Here is an 18,763-nt window from a genome sequence, read left to right as displayed (position 1 = left end):
AAAAGTCAAACGTGATGAGAGACATTTCTGAGTAAATAACAAACAGCAGCAGTTCTTCCCTTTTTAATAATCATTATATCAATTTTTTGACGACTCATCTTTCAAACATCTAAACTGTTCACATTCCTTAATTCTTTGGTCAAATCCTCAGATCTGAGAAAAACAATCTATAAACACATGGAGGTGAAATGCATCATGAACCAAATCCTCGTTTCCTGTCTCTGAGAATCCAGCTGATCCCTGAACAGTTCACACCTCAGCAGCCTGACAGATCTCAGGGACTCTCAACACATGATCACGTTCACACCTGGTGGGACCATGGGATCTGAACCCATCATCCAAACTACAACAGCTCCTGTCAGGTTCCTGTCGGGTTCTTCTGAACTCCACAGAATGAAGCTGAAGTTTGTTTGTGAGCAAGATCACACGAGAACTCCAAGCATCTCCACAACGTCTGGAGGAAGGACACAACTTAGAGCCTGGTGCGGATCCAGAGAGGATTCTATCACATTCTTTATCATAAGGACGTTTTTCAACATTTCACTTGATATCTCTGAGAATAATTCATAGATCTTGGAGACATAGATCAGAGTGTGAGGATTGAATTTAAGGGTCCGATGGTGGAGGTATGAGCTGAGTGATGTCTTCAGTGGAGGAACTGGACCTGACCAGCAGCTCACAAGCCGTCCCCGGGTTAAAGGGACATTCTGTCTGTCCTCTCTGTCCATAGTGGCATCATTATGAGAGCCCATTATGGTGTGACAGAGGCCGACTCACAGACTAAATGCCTTGTTTCTGTCGGCCATGGGAGTTTTCTATAGAGCCGCAGCTCCCTCCTTCAACAGAGAGGCCCCTTCATCGCGCTGCCCTCCTCCTCCTCCTCCTCCTCCTCCTCCTCTCATCCTCCTCGCTCTCTTCTCCCTCAGACACAGACAAGCCTTTATCTGCCCATCATGTGCTCGCTCGCTCTTTCTCTTTTTTCTGCAGCCTGACCCCTGTTTTCCACAGCGAACAGGCATGCCAGTTAGGATTTGGGGGGTGGGGGGGGGCGCACACACACAAACACACACACACACACACACACACACACACACACACACACACACACAGAGCGATGGGGAAAAGGCTGATTTGGAAAGCCAGCTAAATATTTTATCCATGGCCACGTTATCTGTCTGTGTAGCTTAATACAGATTTGATGTTATCTTCTTCTAAGTCTTTCCAGCAGAGGTTTTTTTCTCTTTTTTCATATTTTGTTTTCCGGTCAAATAATCTGCTGTGCACGTCTGAACTGTGCACGTCTTAACTGTGCACGTGTGAACTGTGCACGTGTGAACTGTGCATGTCTGAGCTATGCAATATCAATACTATTATTAGGGAGGAAAAAATTCAGTTTTCTGATAAACACATTTAAATAATGTGAGTAATTCGTAAGATGTCAAACTCTTGTGAAGAAGAAATGAAACTGAGGTTTGATATTTTACAGATTCACAGAAACTCAACTTAAAATCACAAAGTCTGAAACCAGAGCGACAAAATTCCATCAGCTGATGACGTCATCACCAATCAACAAAGACTTCAGCCTCAGGAGTCATTTTTTTTTTTTTTAAACATAATGAAACTCGTTTTAGTCTTTTGATACTTAGTTACACACACACATAAATATATCTATGTATATATATCTATATATATATATTTGTGACGATGATGCACTGATAAATTATAGCATTGAGATAAAACCTCAGTATTTTATAATATGTATTCATATTTTATATTTGAACTGGAGGCGACTTCTCCACAAACAGTTGGTAGATTTTGTCGGTTTTTAAAAGATAAGTACTGTCGCCTGTAGATGACATCATCCACCAGCACCAGTAGAGATGGTGTTATTTGATGTTGCCGGGGGGGGGGGGGGGGGGGGGGGGGGGGGGTTCTCTCTGTTTCCTCTTCCTCCTCTCACAGACGCCATGTTTGACGCCGTCAGCTCCTGTGATTTTTCGCGGTTTATCTGGCGAGCACGTGGCCGACACTCCTCCTCCTCCTCCTCCTCCTCCTCCTCCTCCTCCTCCCCCATCACCTCTCGTCTGACTGACAGCTGTCTCCCCTTCTCCTCCTCCTCCTCCTCCTCCTCCTCCATCCCTGTCTCATTTCATTCTTCCTTTGACGACCTCCCTCCTCTTTCCCTTGTTTCACACGCATCACCTTCGTTTCCTTTTGTCTCTCGTTCAGCTCAAATTCTTATTTACTCCTCCTCTCACTCGCCCCCCTTCCTCTCTTCATCTTCCTTGCACCTCCTCTCTTCTCCTTTACTTTCCCTATTCACCTGCATCCTCCTCTCACTCGCCCCCCTTCCTCTCTTCATCTTCCTTCCTCCTCCTCCTCTCTACTCCTCCTTTTACTTATCTTTCTCTTCATGTCTCTTCCTCCCTCTTTGTCCTTTACACATTTTCCTCTCTTTCCTTAAATCCATCAACCATCCCTCGCTCCTCTTCATCCATCTTTGTCGTTCCTGTTATCCTCTGATCTCCTCTTCTTTCATTTGCTCTTTTGTTTGTTTGCCCACAGACGTTGAGTTTCCTGTCTCACATCCACAGACGCTGAGTTTCCTGTCTCACATCCACAGACGCTGAGTTTCCTGTCTCACATCCACAGACGCTGAGTTTCCTGTCTCACATCCACAGACGCTGAGTTTCCTGTCTCACATCCACAGACGTTGAGTTTCCTGTCTCACATCCACAGACGTTGAGTTTCCTGTCTCACATCCACAGACGCTGAGTTTCCTGTCTCACATCCACAGACGCTGAGTTTCCTGTCTCACATCCACAGACGCTGAGTTTCCTGTCTCACATCCACAGACGCTGAGTTTCCTGTCTCACATCCACAGACGCTGAGTTTCCTGTCTCACATCCACAGACGTTGAGTTTCCTGTCTCACATCCACAGACGCTGCTCTACCTGCTGAACAAAGAACTGAACATCTGAGGCAGCAGCTGGAATTCAAATCGCTCCTCACTTCTTCTGATTCACGATTCAAATCAGGTTTATTCTCTTAGCGTGTAAAGCTGGCAGGTACCAGTGGAGGAATGTAACTAAGTGCAGTTACTCAGGTACTTTACTCAGTGAAGTAACTTACCTCCGGAGTATATTATATTATACTGTATTACATTGCATATTGCAATCTGACACTGTTCGGTGTCTTGCATCTTGCATTTCACTTTTACTTCACTTTTTATATCTTTTATCTATTATATATATTTTATTTAGATATGTTTATGTCTAAATAAATGTTACTTTGTATAAATATTAGAAAAAGGGAGTAAATAAGAAGTAAATAGTGAGTAATATATATTGTTTCTTTTTATTGCTTTTCTTATGTGTGTTGTAGTTATTGTGTTTCTATGTTTTTATGTTTCTATGTTCATTGTATGAACCAATAACCAGAGCAAATTCCTTGTAGGTGTAAACCTACTTGGCAATAAATACTTTCTGATTCTGATTCTGATTCTGATTCTGATTCTGAGAGGTCAGTGTTTGTTTATTTGTTTGTTTACTCAGAAACAACAGAACGTTTAATGAGACGACCTGAAGAAGAACCAGGTCTTCACCTTCACTTCTCTTACATTGGGAGATTCTTTTCATTTCTCACAGTTCCTGGATCAGACATGTTGGTGTTAAGTTTGATGTAAATAAAACTCTGGATCTGGTGAAACCTATAATCACTTTACAGTTATCACTTGATATTAATTGATTATCCAAGTGACTTAGTTAAAACTGGCTCCACCTTCATGAACTCACATTAAAATACAGTTTTACTGATGATTAAATGAAAGTGCCACTATCATTAATTCACTTTAAACCTTTTAAATCTTGACTTTAACCTCGTTGTTAACACTAATACACAGCAGCTACTAACGTGTAATAACTGGTTTATAACACTCAGGTAAACAGAAGACAGTCTATTACACAATAACTGATTTGTTTTATTTGTTCAGTTTTGTTCGTTCTCTCTCCTCCTGTCTCTGACTCTTCACCTCCTCTTCCCTCCATCCTTCTCTCCTCTCTCCTCCTGTCTCTGACTCTTCACCTCCTCCTCCCTCCATCCTTCTCTCCTCCTGTCTCTGACTCTTCACCTCCTCTTCCCTCCATCCTTCTCTCCTCTCTCCTCCTGTCTCTGACTCTTCACCTCCTCCTCCCTCCATCCTTCTCTCTTCTCTCCTCCTGTCTCTGACTCTTCACCTCCTCCTCCCTCCATCCTTCTCTCCTCTCTCCTCCTGTCTCTGACTCTTCACCTCCTCCTCCCTCCATCGTTCTCTTCTCTCCCTTACTCTTCACCTCCTCCTCCCTCCATCCTTCTCTCCTCCTGTCTCTGACTCTTCACCTCCTCTTCCCTCCATCCTTCTCTCCTCTCTCCTCCTGTCTCTGACTCTTCACCTCCTCCTCCCTCCATCCTTCTCTCTTCTCTCCTCCTGTCTCTGACTCTTCACCTCCTCCTCCCTCCATCCTTCTCTCCTCTCTCCTCCTGTCTCTTACTCTTCACCTCCTCCTCCCTCCATCCTTCTCTCCTCTCCCTTACTCTTCACCTCCTCCTCCCTCCATCCTTCTCTCTTCTCTCCTCCTGTCTCTGACTCTTCACCTCCTCCCTCCATCCTTCTCTCCTCTCTCCTCCTGTCTCTTACTCTTCACCTCCTCCTCCCTCCATCCTTCTCTCCTCTCTCCTCCTGTCTCTGACTCTTCACCTCCTCCCTCCATCCTTCTCTCCTCTCTCCTCCTGTCTCTTACTCTTCACCGCCTCCTCCCTCAATCCTTCTCTCCTCTCTCCTCCTGTCTCTTTCTCTTCACCTCCTCCTCCCCCCATCCTTCTCTCCTCTCTCCTCCTGTCTCCTTCTCTTCACCTCCTCCTCCCTCCATCATTGTCTCCTCCTGTCTCTTACTCTTCACCCCCTCCTCCCTCCATCCTTCTCTCCTCTCTCCTCCTGTCTCTTACTCTTCACCTCCTCCTCCTTCCATCCTTCTCTCCTCTCTCCTCCTGTCTCTTACTCTTCACCTCCTCCTCCCTCCATCCTTCTCTCCTCTCTCCTCCTGTCTCTTACTCTTCACCTTCTCCTCCCTCCATCATTCTCTCCTCTCTCCTCCTGTCTCTTTCTCTTCACCTCCTCCTCCCTCCATCCTTCTCTCCTCTCTCCCCCTGTCTCTTACTCTTCACCTCCTCCTCCCTCCATCCTTATCTCCTCCTGTCTCTTACAATTCACCTCCTCCTCCCTCCATCCTTTTTTCCTCTCTTCTCCTGTCTCTTACTCTTCACCTCCTCCTCCCTCCATCATTCTCTCCTCTCTCCTCCTGTCTCTTACTCTTCACCGCCTCCTCCCTCCATCCTTCTCTCCTCTCTCCTCCTGTCTCTTACTCTTCACCTCCTCCTCCCTCCATCATTCTCTCCTCTCTCCTCCTGTCTCTTACTCTTCACCGCCTCCTCCCTCCATCCTTCTCTCCTCTCTCCTCCTGTCTCTGACTCTTCACCTCCTCCTCCCTCCATCCTTCTCTCCTCTCTCCTCCTGTCTCTTACTTTTCACCTCCTCTTCCCTCCATCCTTCTCTCCTCTCTCCTCCTGTCTCTTACTCTTCACATCCTCCTCCCTCCATCCTTCTCTCCTCCCCACCATCCTTCTCTCCTCTCTCCTCCTGTCTCTTACTTTTCACCTCCTCCTCCCTCCATCCTTCTCTCCTCTCTCCTCCTGTCTCCTTCTCTTCACCTCCTCCTCCCTCAATCCTTCTCTCCTCTCTCCTCCTGTCTCTTTCTCTTCACCTCCTCCTCCCCCCATCCTTCTCTCCTCTCTCCTCCTGTCTCCTTCTCTTCACCTCCTCCTCCCTCCATCATTGTCTCCTCCTGTCTCTTACTCTTCACCCCCTCCTCCCTCCATCCTTCTCTCCTCTCTCCTCCTGTCTCTTACTCTTCACCTCCTCCTCCCTCCATCCTTCTCTCCTCTCTCCTCCTGTCTCTTACTCTTCACCTTCTCCTCCCTCCATCATTCTCTCCTCTCTCCTCCTGTCTCTTTCTCTTCACCTCCTCCTCCCTCCATCCTTCTCTCCTCTCTCCCCCTGTCTCTTACTCTTCACCTCCTCCTCCCTCCATCCTTATCTCCTCCTGTCTCTTACAATTCACCTCCTCCTCCCTCCATCCTTTTTTCCTCTCTTCTCCTGTCTCTTACTCTTCACCTCCTCCTCCCTCCATCATTCTCTCCTCTCTCCTCCTGTCTCTTACTCTTCACCGCCTCCTCCCTCCATCCTTCTCTCCTCTCTCCTCCTGTCTCTTACTCTTCACCTCCTCCTCCCTCCATCATTCTCTCCTCTCTCCTCCTGTCTCTTACTCTTCACCGCCTCCTCCCTCCATCCTTCTCTCCTCTCTCCTCCTGTCTCTGACTCTTCACCTCCTCCTCCCTCCATCCTTCTCTCCTCTCTCCTCCTGTCTCTTACTTTTCACCTCCTCTTCCCTCCATCCTTCTCTCCTCTCTCCTCCTGTCTCTTACTCTTCACATCCTCCTCCCTCCCTCCTTCTCTCCTCCTGTCTCTTACTCTTCACCTCCTCCTCCCTCCATCCTTCTCTCCTCCCCACCATCCTTCTCTCCTCTCTCCTCCTGTCTCTTACTTTTCACCTCCTCCTCCCTCCATCCTTCTCTCCTCTCTCCTCCTGTCTCCTTCTCTTTACACCCTCCTCCCTCCATCCTTCTCTCCTCTCTCCTCCTGTCTCCTTCTCTTCACATCCTCCTCCCTCCATCCTTCTTTCCTCTCTCCTCCTGTCTCTTACTCTTCACCTCCTCCTCCTTCAATCCTTCTTTCCTCTCTCCTCCTGTCTCTTACTCTTCACCTCCTCCTCCCTCCATTCTTCTCTCCTCCTGTCTCTTACTCTTCACCTCCTCCTCCCTCTATCCTTCTCTCCTCCTGCCAACTACTCTTCAATTCCTCCTCCCTCCATCCTTCCCTCCTCCTGCTTCTTGCTCTTCACCTCCTCCTCCCTCCATCCTCCTGCCTCTTTCTCTTTTCCTCTTCCTACCTCCTCCCTCCATCCTTCCCTCCTTCTGTCTCTTACTCTTCACCTCCTCCTCCATCCTTCTCTCCTCTCTCTTCCTGTCTCTTACTCTTCACTTTCTCCTCCATCCATCCATCCTTCTCTCCTCCTATCTCATATCTCCCCATCTTCCTCCTCCCTCAATTCTTGTATCTCCTCCTGTCTCACATCTTCCCATCTTCCTCCTCCCTCCATCATTATCTCTCACTCTTCTCTCCTCCTGTCTCATATCTCCCCATCTTCCTCCACCCTCCATCATTATCTCTCACTCTTCTCTCCTCCTGTCTCACATCTCTCCATCTTCCTCCTCCCTCCATTCTTGTCTCCTCTCTCCTCCTGTCTCACATCCCTCCATCTTCCTCCTCTCCTTTTTTCCCTCCCCCCTCCCCCCGTGTTAAAACACGGACGGTTTGAAGGAGAAGAAGAAGAGCTTGAGCTTCTTCTTCTTCTAAATATTGTATATAAATATAATATATTATATATTATATATATATATATATACATATTATATTTAGATAATTCGCCCGTATATTTTCTTCTTCACTCGTCAAACCTCAATCGCGTGCACGCGCTGTAGAAATAGAACATTCTAATGAGGAGGAGGAGGGAGGCGCGCTCACGAGGCTGAAGGAGGAGGAGGAAGCCAGTCAGCCATCGAGCCGTGCACGCGCGACAGCAGGTGCCCGAGCCCCGTTAGAAGAAACAACTCATTTGCATTGCTAATGAGCTGCTGAGACTCCGCCCCCTCCATTTGGGGCAACAACAAAAAAAGCTCTTAATATGGAGACGTGTTTTTATTTGTTCTTACATAATTATATAAATAAATATAAATAAAAAACAAACGACAGCTGTAGAAATTAATAGAAGATAAAATAAAAAGTTCTCATTCAGATATTACAGAGACATGAAGGTCACCAGACACACACATACACTAACACACGCACACACACACACACACTAACACACGCACACATACACACAAACACACACTCACAGACACACACACAGACACACGCACACACAGCAGGTTGAAAACACTCATTTGTTTCATTGAAAGATTTAAACGTGTTTTTCATGGTCACGTGCTCGTGGAACAATAGACGCTGCACTTGGAGCCGCCGACCGATAACTGATCGATAATTCGGTCAATCGACTGATAATCAATAAGTGATAGAGGAGCATCTTCATCATCATCATCATCTAATCTGAGCAAAAACAAGTGAAGCGCCAAATGCCCCCCCCCCCTCCCCCCTTCTCCCCACTGTTAGAGGAGGGGGAGTCTGCCCCCCCCCCCCCCCCCCAAAAAAAAAACCTGTTACTTCCTCTCAGGGGATCATTTATAGATGATTATTATTATTATTATCGTTAATGAATATGAGGTTAATTATCAGGACACATGTCACACATGGACGCGTGGCCATGTGCGTGCGTTCTCACATGACACACGCGCTTCATCGAAAACGGCAGAGAACCTCTCTCTCTCTCTCTCTCTCTCTCTCTCTCTGTGCGCGCGTTGTCGTCTGTAATATTCTCCATCATTTTTATGTTGTTGTTGTTGTTGTTGTCGAGGCGCATTAACAACTTCACGCGCCTCAGGATTTGAGTTTTATCCTCCAGACCAACACACACACACACACACACACACACACACATGCGCGCCCTCACACACACACACACACACATGCGCGCCTTCACACACACACACACACGAGCAGATGACACACACATGTCAGATTGAACATTTGACCGTAAATGTCAAACACGAGACAATAATGAACGCTGGGAGACGACGGGACCATAAGAACGTGTAACATTTGTATCATCCATCCTGCACGTGAAGAGATCACGCACGCGCGCACACACACACACACACACCACCGAGCAGACACCCGGACCCGAGCCGGCGCGCGGGACCGAGCCGGGCTGAGCCTGGACCGGGACCAACCCGAGCGGCTCCAATCACAGAGACTGCTGCTTCTCTCTGTTCCTTCTCTTCTTCTTCTTCTCCTTCTTCTCTGTCTCATCCCTCGCTTCCATCCCCGCGCGCGGCTTCAGCCAAACAACAGCCGCGTCCATTGTCCCCGAGAGCCGCACGAGCACCAGAGGACCCCCGCTCGTCCGGAGCCTCCCCTAACCAGCCCTAACCAGCACTAACCATCACTAACCAGCACTAACCAGCCCTAACCAGCTCTAACCAGTACTACCACCACGTTAATGACCGTTAGCGGGTAATTACCTGCAGCTAATCGCCATTAAACCTGTAGCCTGCAGCTGCAACACGCTGAGGCGGACCGCACGGTGGATGCACCGGGTGAGGAGCGCGAGGAGAGAGGAATACACGCACGTAGACACACAGCAGAGAGATGGAGGGAGCAGAGGAAAAGAACAAAATAAAGGAGAAGAACAAACCTTTCGTGCGCGTAAATCCGTTTCCAGGCGCGTGGAGAGAAAGGTAATAACCTCGATGTGTTGGACGTGAAAAGACGCTGCTACAGAGACATCCTCTCTCTACCTCCCTCTCTCTCTCCCTGTGTGTGTGTGTGTGTGTGTGTGTCTCTCTCTCTCTCTCTCTCTCTCTCTCTGTCTCTCTCTCTCTCAGCCAATTGTGTGAGATGGAATTGGCGCGAGGGGTCGCGCAGCGGGGACGTTGGCAGGTTCCACGCGCACGCGCAGCAAACAAACACTCAAACACACACGCAGACACTTACGCACTCACGCGCACGCCCTCCAGCTCGCTCCCCCGTGGTTGCCTCTAGCAACCGCGAAGACCACCACCAACCCCCCTCCCCCCATCCCCCAAATTTCACCCCCCCAACACACTTTACAGAGAAATGATCATGGTGCTTAATTTGCTCGCGACCGATGATGCGCGCGAGCTTTTCTTATGCGTTTATAAAGAGAGATAGAGAGAGAGAGAGAGAGAGAGAGAGAGAGAGAGAGAGAGAGAGAGAGTCAGCTCTAGTCTGGCGCCAACAGCTTCTACAACTCTCCCTGTGGTGGCTGCTCCATTCACGTTTCAGCCATTGTTGTGTGTGTGCGTGTGTGTATGTGTGTGTGTGTGTGTGTGTGTGTGTGTGTGAGAGAGAGAGAGAACAATGGGGGCAAAGCAAGAAGAGGGAGGGGGTGAATGGAAGGGGGAGTAAAGGGGGTTGGGGGTGAGGACCCCGCCCCCCCCCCCCTCCCTCTTTCTTATATCATCCATTAAGAGTGGAGACGGAAACAGAAGCTCGGTCGTTGTCTCCTGAAGCTCGACTGCTGCTCAGATGTTTCACACCTCAACCCTCTGAGTGTCTAACGTCAGGTTCATGCTCCTCAGTGAAGCTACACTGTAGTGACACTGTAGTGACGCTGTAGTTACACTGTAGTTACACTGTAGTGAAGCTGTAGTTACACTGTAGTGACGCTGTAGTTACCCACGGGGCTGAGCGTTCATGGCCGTGCAGAGATGTGTGTGAGTCGTACTGTAATTACACCTCCGAAACACTAGTGGCGGTAGAGCCTCTACGCTGGTGTTGAGTGTCTTCTGGTTTCTGGTCGACTTATTAACAAACTCTGTGTCGTGTGTTAACACCATGGAGCGTGTTCCTCAGTGGATCCTGTTGGAGCTGAGAGGTGATGAGGAGCAGTTTCTCTAAAGAGCTGCAACCACGTCCTCCATGTTCCTTCCTTCAACTCAATTTAAAAATGGCGGTGATTCTGAGGGACACGTGACCAATCACAGCTCTTGAGGTCTGTGACGCCTGGTCATCTGGGGAGGTGCAGGTCAGGAAGTCGAGCTCCGAGCTGGAATCTGAATGAAGAGTAAGACGAGGAGAGGAGCACGGAGCGAGACAGCAGGAGGTGCGAGATGTGTCACTCAGCGTGTGACCAGGATTCCTCCTCTCTCCTCCTCCTCCTCGTGTTCCCTCTCCTCTGTCTCCTGGAGAAGGAAAGGAAACAAGGAATGGGAATGGCGCTTACAGAAACTTTTGGAATGGGTCCATCTCTGCCTCAAGGTAATGTCATGGGGCAACTGGCAACATGTCCAATAAAAGTTGTGATATCATTCTGTTTGCATGGTCATGGTTGGCGACTGATGGTTTGAAACCCTGTGAACCCATACACCTGCTCGACAAGAGGCCTTTGAGCAACACACTGGACCAGGGAACCATTCAGGCCACTTCCTGTCTGTCTGCAGGGAGGTGAAGACATTAAACCTCTGAGCAGTCAGGAGAGTTTCACTGAGTTCTGCTCCAACGCATCAAAAAGTCCAGAAAGAGAAAAACCTGCAGCTGTACTTCAGCCTCAGTTCTGCTGAGTCGGACCGGTTTCTGCTCCACATCACCTCTGGGCCGTCTGCAGATCAGTGCATATGCTGCCCTAATGAGGCTCTGAGACGCACACACACACACACACACACACAGACACACACACTCACTCTACACTTCAGTTTGATCTCCATTCACTTGTTTTTCTCCTCAGTGATCACTTGATTCCTGAGGGACTGGAGAAAAGCTGAATCAGCAGCAGTGAGCTGGGGAAACTCCGCCCACACTACTACATGTCTTTATCTTCACGATGTCTGTCCACACACGTGTTTTGGCTCCGTCCACAGTCTCTGAGTTGTGTGTCTGTGGCGTCCTGCTCTTTGTGGACGGGTCTCACTGCTGGTGTGTGTTGACTCGGACGATTCAGGACGGACGTGAACATCTGGGGTGAACAATGTCTTGAGATTATTCCCACTCTGGTCCTGACTGGAACTTGAGCCTCCAACTCCAGCTCTGCAGAGAAAACTTCACACACACACACACACACACACACACACACACACACACACACACACACACACCTCCTCATTTACTCCCTCCATCATATTTTCTCCTCCTCACATCTCGTCTCACTGCTCTCCCTCCATCTCTCACCTATGACGCCTCCTCTCGTGCATTTCTCCATCGCTCATACACACTCACATGTATACGCACACACACACACACACACACACAAACACATTCACACACACACACGCACATGCACACACATACACATATGCAGATACATGCATACACACACACACAGCCCAATGTCGTCTGGATGTCACCAGACAGAGAGGTGTCTAGAGGGAGACTCCTCTGCCTCTGGTGACAGCAGTGATTGTGTGTGTGTGTGTGTGTGTGTGTGTGTGTGTGTGTGTGTGTGTGTGTGTGTGTGTGTGTGTGTGTGTGTGTGTGTGTGTATGTGTGTATGTGTTCGACACGGACAGAGGAACAAACAAACAACCGATGGAGAGCGACAGGGAAAAAACAACAGACAGATGGTTCGACAGAGGAGGAAATGAGACGGAGGACGAGCCAGACAGTGGCATAAAAAGAGAGAGAGAGAGAGAGAGAGAGAGAGAGAGAGAGAGAGAGAGAGAGAGAGAGAGAGAAAGTTTGCCTGAGGACAGAGCGACCAGCCTTGCTAAAGCAGGGGCTGATGGGTACTAAATAACAGTCATTGGGGTGTCAGACAGACAGACAGACAGAATGAGAGAGAGAGAGGGATAATGGAGCAGGACATGGATATGCATACACACACACACACACACACAGACACACACACTGTCCTGTCATCTTTCATTTATGAAAACTCCTCATGATTTGTGAACTCGTCCCGTCTCCCTCGAGATGAACAAACTCTTTGATTTTCACCATCAACCTGTTTCTTGAATAACGAAGCAGCTCATTTTGTAACATGCATGTCAGACACGTGTTCTGTTGTGTGTTCCTCTCCGGGGCCGACACATATCCCAGGATTCATTGTGCTCTGGTGACAAAGCTAACGGGCTAACGGCTGCTGAGCTGCTAACCATATGTCAACCATCATGTCATTTACTTTTCAATATTTGTGGACGTAAAGTTTGTACAGCTACATACAGAATGTGTGTGTGTGTGTGTGTGTGTGTGAATGTGTGTGTGTGTGTGTGTGTGTGTGTGTGTTTGTATGTGTGTGTGTCGTGAGGCTCTCAGCACTACCTGTCAAATTAATTTCCCGCTCTCCCATCCCAGTTGCTTATATCGCCTCAGCCAATCGAAATGCGGTTTGGAGCCCCCGTCTGCAGCAAGCCGCTCTGTGATTGGCTGAGGCGAGCGGGCTAAAAGCGGTGGAGTTTAGCCGGGATTAACTTCAATATCTAATCAATGTTGACTGGTGGAATAACAGAGAGGGAGAGAGATGTAGGGAGAGCGAGAGGGGGGAGAAAGAGAGACAGGATGGAGAAAAGAAGAGGAACAAGAGAGAGAGGACGAGAAGAGGAGAAGAAAACCTGTGAACGAGAGAATAAATCCGACATGAAGGGAAAGAGCATGAAAAAAGTGGGTTAGGGGGAGAGAGGGAGTCGAGGGGTGAAAAGAGGTAAGGGGGAGAAAAGAGGATGAAATGGAAGAGAGGAGAAGGAGTGAGAAGAAGAGAATGATGGTGAAGATGAGGAGGAGGAGAAGATGAACGAGGAAGAATGTAAGATGTGGTGGTTTGGATGGGAGGAGAGAGAGAAGAGGGATGAAAAGAAAGTGGATTAATAGTTGGGGAAGGAGGAGAGGAAGGAGGTGGGGGAGGAGGGAGAGTGAGGAAAAGGAGAAAATGGAAGCATGGACAGAGGAGAGGAAGAGGAGGAAAAAAAGGGATGGGGGAGGAAGGAGGAGTTAGAGGAGGGGCAGTTCTCTGATGCATGTCACCCCCCCACCCCCGAACCTCCCACAAGCCCCTATTCACATGAATTAAAGTGTGTGTGTGTGTGTGTGTGTGTGTGTGTGTGTGTGTGTGTGTGTGTGTGTGTGTGTGAGAGAGTTTGTGTGTGTGAGTGATGAGTCATACTTTTGTTTTGTGGCGGTCTTTAGCTCCAAAGAATGGTTGAGCACACACACACACACACACACACTCACACAAACAAACACACACACACTCACACACAAACACACACACACACAAACACACACACACACACACACACACACACACACACACACACAGTATGGTAATAGCAGGGAAATGAAGCGAAGAATGGAAAGTTGGAGACAGAGTGAAACAGAGAGTTTCATGAATATAGAAATATAGTATCTACGTTGATACTCTTTTATTATAATCTTTTTTATTGTGACCAATTATTATTGAAACTTTTAAAGTTTAACGATTAAGGAGGTACAGGATTGGTAGAGAGCGTGTATGGGCGGGGCCTTGATGCTTCACTACTGCACAGAATCTGACTGCCACTGACGTCTCTGGCACAAAATGGCTTCCGGAGAAGGCGGAGACGCGGTCTACCCGTCCCAGGATGAAGGCCACCGTTGCACCGTTACAATGCAATGCATGCTGGGATCGGTTGGACTGGGACGGATCCTGATGGAGCCTTTGTTTCCTCTGTGATGGAAGGACACATTTCTCTGCACCATCTGATGAGCCTCCGAACTCAACCTCACAGATCTAAAACCTCCTGGATCACACTTCCTCCTTCCACTTCACTTCCAGCCAATCACAACCATTCGTACAGGAAGCTGTGTAAATCACTGCGAACGCGTCCCACAGATAAACTCCTCCCCCGGCGAGGTTTGACTCTGTCGACTCTGCTTCACCAATAAAACTCAGTGAATAGAACTGAAGTGAGCGAGAGAGGTAACGACAGAGGGGGGGAAAAAGAGAGAGAGAGAGAGGGTGAAGTAATGTGCTGACACATCCTGTCTGATGGGACTGAGCGAGAGAGGCTGAAAGGTAGAGAGAGAGAGTCATCTTTTAACACCTCTCAGCGTCACACAGAGTGATGGTCTCTCTCTCTCTCTCTCTCTTTTACTTCATTTGGGTAACATCCCTCTCCACGCCACATTAATCTGTGTAATTAGGTTTGAGGCTCGTTTTGCCTCTTTCCTCTGCTCATCTCTTTTTCCTCCTCTGTCTTTCTATTCACACACACACACACACAAACACACACACACACACCCACACACACACCTTTCTTTCTATATCAACTCCATCATCTCTTTTTCTCTTCTAAACTTCAGTGGTGAGAACGACTCCAGAGTGTCCAGCCTCTGAATCAGAGACTCGTATTAACTGATCTCGTGTCAGTTTGAAAACTCTGTGTTTGTGTCTGAGTCTGAACAGAAACTGAGACTTTAGTAAACGAGGACGCAGACGTTCTCTTCCTGATTGGTTCTCATCAGTCACATGACTCGGCTGCCAGCGGTGAACCCCTATATGATCCAATCCCTGCTCATGGAATATCACACACCTGTCACATGACGTGTGTGTGTGATATTCCATGAGCCACGGTTTGGTTTCAGACTGAAAGGAAACAAGCTCTGATTGGCTGTGATGGAAACGTGACACCTGCATGGATTCACCATTTTTCACCCATTTCCTTTTTACAGTCTGATGATATTTGATATTTGAGTCAAACATGGTTCAGTTGGAGTTTGAAGAGACGAGTAAAAGTAAGATCTGTAACACAGCCACTGTTTTCTAATGTGAGGTCAAACTTTACATGAAACAGAAAACAAACAACATGTCTGTATGAACCAGTGTTTGTGTGAAAGTGTTTTTATCTCTGTCCTCTCTCTCTCTGCTGATTCATGGTCGAGCTGCAGGCGCTGACATGACAGTCAAGTCCTGTTGTGTTGATTTATCAGTGTGTGTGTGTTTGTTTATGTGAGTGTGTGTCCTTCCCTAAACATGAAAACCTGGGTCAGATGCAGTTTTGTGTGTTTCTCATTTAAACCATTTAAGGAAACATATTGTGCTCATATTCAGGTTATTGATTTTAATGAGTGTTATGAGTGTGAAGTGTTTTCATGATCTAATGTTCAGGAAACACGTGTGTGTCCTCAGACGGGTCATCGCTGCAGCTCCTCTCTTCAGCCTCTTGGTCTCAGCTCCCGTCTCCTTCTGGACTTTGAGCCTTTGAGTTCTATAAAGAGTCGATGGTCTGTCCATCCATCCATCCATCCATCCGTCTATCTGTCCATCCATCCATCCGTCTATCTGTCCATCCATCCATCCGTCTATCTGTCTATCCAACAGTCCGTCTATCTGTCCATCCATCCATCCGTCTATCTGTCCATCCATCCATCCGTCTATCTGTCCATCCATCCATCGGTCCATCCATCCATCCATCCATCCGTCTATCTGTCCATCCATCCATCGGTCCATCCGTCTCTCTGTCCATCCATTCATCGGTCCATCCATCCATCCGTCTATCTGTCCATCCATCCATCGGTCCATCCATCCATCCATCCATCCGTCTATCTGTCCATCCATCCATCGGTCCATCCGTCTATCTGTCCATCCATCCATCGGTCCATCCATCCATCGGTCCATCCATCCATCCATCCGTCTCTCTGTCCATCCATTCATCGGTCCATCCATCCATCCGTCTATCTGTCCATCCATCCATCGGTCCATCCATCCATCCATCCATCCGTCTATCTGTCCATCCATCCATCGGTCCATCCGTCTCTCTGTCCATCCATTCATCGGTCCATCCATCCATCCGTCTATCTGTCCATCCATCCATCTATCCATCCGTCCATCTGTCCATCCGACCATCCGTCTAACTGTCCATCCATCCATCTCCTAGACGTCCCTCTCCCTCTTCACACTTTCCAGCTCTTCCTGGTTGATCCAGAGGCGTTCAGGCGCAGTGGGATCTGTCCCTCCAGTGAGTTCTGGTTTGACCCGTGGGCCTCCTCCCAGTTGAGCGTGCCCAGTAGAACCCAGGAGACGTCCTGACCAGATGCCTGAACCCTCTCAACTGTCCCCTGTAGATGCTCTGGATGCCTCAACTCCTCCCGTCTCTAAGACTGATCTCCGACACCTGACGGAGAAACTCCTTTCACCTGCTCTGGGTCCTGACCTCGTTCTTCAGGTCACTACCAGAGACCACAGGGGGAGGGGGGGGGGGGGGGGGGGGGAGACAGAAGAGAAGACAGAGACACTTCACTCATCATGACCGACAGCGTGTGGGCTCGAGTTTATATGTTCATGAGTCAAGTTACAGGATTTGTTCCATGTGTTCCCCCGACACAGAGCGGCTGAGGAACCGACTCTCTCTCTCTCTCTCTCTCTCTCTCTCTCTCTCTCTCTTTGCTGCGACGAAGCATTCCCTCGCTTCACCCGTCCCCTCGCTCCCTCACTCCCTCGCTTCACCCGTCCCCTCGCTCCCTCGCTCCCTCGCTCCCTCGCTCGCTCGTTAATCCCATTATGTGTAGCAACGAGCTGTCAGTCTCAATCAGTGTTGTTGTCATGCCAACATCCCGCCACGGGCTGGCCTGTGGGCTCCCGGCCAATGGGAACCCTCCCTGCTGATTAGCCAGCGGTGATCTCGTTAGGTGGCCCCACCCACTCCGGTAGAGCTAGATGAGGGCGGGGGGGGGATACGCAAAAAAAGAGCAGAGGGATTTCTCCAGCTGATGCAACACAACTTCTTGGCCACGGTGGAAACCAGCAGCAGGAAGTCGGAAACCAGTTCTTCTGCTGGTTTCCATCCTGGTGATCTGGAGGGGCCGGATGTGAGGACGCTAATGTCTGATGCACCGGACCCCCCCCCCCCCCGGGAAAAGTCTGGAAAACGCCCGAGTGATTCCGACGTGTGTCCGAACTCCCCCCCTCCTCCACCAACACCTACTGGCCTATAAAGGCTCTTCTATGTAGTGAGCTCATCTGAGGGGGGGGAGGGGGGGGGGGGGTGTAGTAGTAGTAGTAGTAGTAGTAGTAGTAGTAGTGAGGGGGGGGATTTCTTAAGTAAATTTTAATCTGAACCGTTTAACACCTATGCAGGCTTAGCCAGAGCAAATTACCATAATGCATGTTTAGGTGTAACCTCTGCTCCTGCTGATAACTTGACCCCTCAACTATGCTCGACCTTTGACCTCTTCCACCAACCAGGTCAGCTGCTTTGACCCCGTCACAGCGTTTGTCCTCTTTCACCACCTGTCACTTCTTTAACTGACCAGCGCTTCCACCGAACCACTTCCTGTTCCTGAGCCAATCATGAGCTCATTTCCTGAAAACAGATTCTAAATCACACCGTGAGTTAAAAAAATCAATCATTGTAAGTTATGAGTTTGAGGTTATTAAAAAAATATTACTATGATATCACTGGATGATGCATCAAAATCATGATTTATTGCCTTTCATATAAATCATATATTTGACGATTTTTTAAAGTTGTCATCCAAAGAAGTTTTATATTCATAAACTTTGTTCTCAATAGACGACAAGTTCGTCACAAAGAATAACGGTGAATATTTGAAATGTGTTAAATATAAGATTGAAGCTTCTTGGTGGGAGAAGTTCAAGTTTACATCTGTGTCTGTGGAGACGGGTTCTTCAGCGAACACAGAGTTTCCCAAAGTGTTCTGCCTCCAAACCTCCGAGGTCCAACCCCGGAGCTGAAGGTCCAACCCCAGAGCTGAAGGTCCAACCCCAGAGCTGAAGGTCCAACCCCAGAGCTGAAGGTCCAACCCCAGAGCTGAAGGTCCAACCCCGGAGCTGAAGGTCCAACCCCAGAGCTGAAGGTCCAACCCCAGAGCTGAAGGTCCAACCCCAGAGCTGAAGGTCCAACTCCAGAGCTGAAGGTCCAACCCAAGAGCAGAAGGCCCAACCCCAGAGCTGAAGGTCCAACCCCAGAGCTGAAGGTCCAACCCCAGAGCTCAAGGTCCAACCCCAGAGCTGAAGGTCCAACCCCAGAGCTGAAGGTCCAA

The sequence above is a fragment of the Pleuronectes platessa genome, chromosome 5 (genome assembly GCF_947347685.1).
Source record: "Pleuronectes platessa chromosome 5, fPlePla1.1, whole genome shotgun sequence".
Lineage (NCBI taxonomy): Eukaryota > Metazoa > Chordata > Actinopteri > Pleuronectiformes > Pleuronectidae > Pleuronectes > Pleuronectes platessa.
The sequence above is the reverse complement of the archived record's forward strand: the minus strand, read 5'-3'. Positions refer to the sequence as shown.